The following is a 3436-nucleotide window of genomic DNA, read 5'->3' as shown; positions in this document are numbered from 1 at the left end:
TGTGCGTGTGTGTGTGTGTGTGTGTGTGTGTGTGTGTGTGTGTGTGTGTGTGTGTGTGTGTGTGTGTGTGTGTGTGTGTGTGAGTGTGTGTGTGTGAGTGTGTGTGTGTGTGTGTGTGTGTGGATGAGTCCTGCTATACTTGTGTAGTGCAGACTGAGATCTACACAGAGGGAGGAAGCTGATGAAGGGAGGGGTAAGGTGTGCTTCCCCCTGCATCCCTCTAACTCTTCCTCCTCCTCCTCTTCCTCCTCCCCATCTGCAGGAGCAACAAGAAGGGGGCGGTCCTGGTTTAGCTGCAGAAAAATCTGTGTTCCATGCTTTTATAGCTAAAATACAGGATAAAAGTGAATGTATTTCTGTGGTGTCATCAGGAGACTCTGCCACATAGAGCTGAGTATCATCAGCATAGCTGTGATAATAGATGATGGGTCTCATCATAGTGTTTGTTTAGAACCAGTCTTTAATCAGAACAAAGCGTTTTCTGTCACTCACATGTGAAGCAAACCATTTAAAGCATTTCAGGCTTTGTTATCATGTTCTTTTGTTCTCCTTCTGAGGAAAACCTACTTCTAATGCACAAACAATCACCAATCCAGTCCTATGTCAGAAAACAGAGCGTGGAGTCTGTTGATATGTCCTAGAACTAAGCCACTCCCTCTCATCTGTTCACAAACTGTGGCACTTGTTAAAAGTGTTAATAAGTGACCATCGTTTACCATGACATGTCCATTCATAATGTGAAAGCTCTTAAAGGTCCAGTATCATGCTATTTTCTACACATCTCCATGTGTTCTAAGAACCCCAAAAACAGTATTTGAGGTTTTCCAGAGCTTTAGCCTCTGAAAAGTCACTTTAATTACGCTTCTAAAAACAGGCTTCTTAAGGGCCTACTTATGAATATTCACGAGTGGGCGTGTCTATAGATGCAGACTTCATGCCTCGCTCTGTGAGGGAGATCAGTGACCACCAAAGCCATCCACATACAATGATTGTAATGGTCTTCTGACAGGAACCCCCAAAAGAGCATCAAACGTCTACAGCTCAGGTCTGAACCAAAACAAAGAGGTCAGAACACATTACACTGGCTCCCAGTCAGCCTCAGAGGAGACTGTAAAGTTCTGCTGCTGGTTATAAATGTGTGAATGGGTTTGGTCCAGAATACATCAGTGAGATGTTAGTCAGGTATGAACCCAGCAGGTCTCTGAGATCTATGGACACAGGTCAGATAGTGGAGCCCAGAGCTCACAGTAACCATGGTGATGCTGTGTTTAGTTGTTATGCTGCAAAGAAGTGGAACAAACTGCAGCAGAGCTGAAGTCAGCATCACATGTGAACATTTTTAAATTCTCTACTGCGTATGATTGAGAGGGAGATTTTTGGTCATGTTGATGATGATGTCATGTGTTTGTTGGTGATTTTTAGGCCCAAGCGTCACAAGCTGGAGAAGGGCCTCTTGCTCTTCTAGTGGCCACACGATAAGGGAAGAGGCGGAGCCAATGCAAATGCTGCGTGCCCGTCAGTTGTAGACACGCCCCTGTGTTTTCCGAAAATGTACAGTTTATGGTTCTCAAAAAAGGGGAAACATTGTTATTGGGTTGGAATATTTTTCTTTCTTTCTTTCTTTCTTTCTTTCTTTCTTTCTTTCTTTCTTTCCCGGTGTCAGTCCAACTCACCTACTTTTCACACACTGAACCATTATGTAGTCTTAAAAATTCAAACCACATTCAATCGTGCGCTTCTCTAATTTCTGGCTATTTCCAATTTTAAAAAAATTTTAAAAAATGTGACTCACCAGCGCCCCCAAGTACGCCCCCAAGTACGCCCCCAAGTACGCCCCCAAGTACGCCCCCAAGTACGCCCCCAAGTACGCCCCCAAGTACGCCCAAATTACGAGATGGGAATTGCCAAAAAAATTAATTCATCATAGAATCATGAAAATTGACACAGTAGTAGACCATGACAAGACAAGTAAAAAATATTATTTAGACCACACGAAAAAACACACAGGAAGTCCAGAATCTTGAATTGAAAATTGAAAAATTGCTATTTTCGCTCACGTTGTATTTTAACGTATTTCTCCTAAAACGTTTCACTGACGGGTTCAAAATCATCTAGAGAAGTGGGACACCGAAACATATCCATGGATTTTTGATAACTTTTACTGTGTTTGCAGGGCGGAGCTATGAAGTTTTGGCCAAAAATGACAAACTATTAAATTTTTGGAAAATTCTCCTGTTTGCACATTCTGTATAAACTCTGATTTGCATCAAATGTGACTCAGTTGTTAAACTCTGGGTCACAGTAGTGGTTCTTGCACATACATTGGTCTACACTGGCATGCCTTGGGCTGTGGGATAAAACTGGTTCTGGGCTTAACTTTAGACACATTCATCCCAAATACCTGTTCTAGGTTTTACCACTCACTCCTTTTCTCTGTCCACAGACGCCACCATCAGGGGCAGATCTATCTACTTTTTCTAGATCCACAGCCACCATCATTATACCTTCACACTGGTCACCAGACTGACTTGATTATACACAACTACAACTACACATCTCACTCTCACTTTAAAATGATCAACTCTTCCCACCCTTTACATTTACTACCTTGAATCTCTCCTCCCTGTTAACTCTGCTTCATCGACCCCCCCTCACAGAAGGCGGTGCGGTGAAGGCGGTGCGATGAAGGCGGTGCGGTGAAGGCGGTGCGATGAAGGCGGTGCGATGAAGGCGGTGCGGTGAAGGCGGTGCGGTGAAGGCGGTGCGATGAAGGCGAGGGCCGTTTATTGCCGTCTGCGACTATATTAAAAAGTTGGCAATATATTATATTGCCAACTTTTTTGTCCTTATAGAAGAACATCATAAATAATAACACTGCTTAGTTTGAGCAACTTTACTCTCATTGTTTAAATTACAGGATTGCAGCAGTTCATGTATATGGTACTGCAGCAAAAATGAGGCAAAAAGATTTTATTATAAATTTACAACATTAAAGGATCTGTTGACGCAATTTTTTTGTAGTCGACATTATCAATTATGTTACTAATAGTTTTTGCATTTTTGTTCGTTACGAACATTGTGGTTGGCGCCAATCTCGAGACATTCTATATTTTTAATTCTTTTGTTTTTTGCAACATATCAAGCATGTACAGCATATTAAGCTGGCATGTTGACAGCTAAATGAATCTGTTCCCACACAATTCAAATCTCTATTTTCTTCCAGAATAGTGTTTTTGTTGGTTTAGTTTCTTACCAGGGATTTAAAACTTTGAAAGTCGATGGTCTGTAGATGTTGCAGGAGGTGAAGTAGGAAAGTGCTGAGTCATTGTACAGCGTGATTCATTTTAGGTTAACAAATTGTTTGGCCATAATTTTATTTGAAGTTAATGTCATAAATCATAAATAACAGTTCCTTATTTTAATAATTTTTAAAACT

This window comes from Gouania willdenowi, chromosome 9 (genome assembly GCF_900634775.1).
Source record: "Gouania willdenowi chromosome 9, fGouWil2.1, whole genome shotgun sequence".
NCBI lineage: Eukaryota > Metazoa > Chordata > Actinopteri > Blenniiformes > Gobiesocidae > Gouania > Gouania willdenowi.
This window is presented reverse-complemented; position numbering follows the sequence as displayed.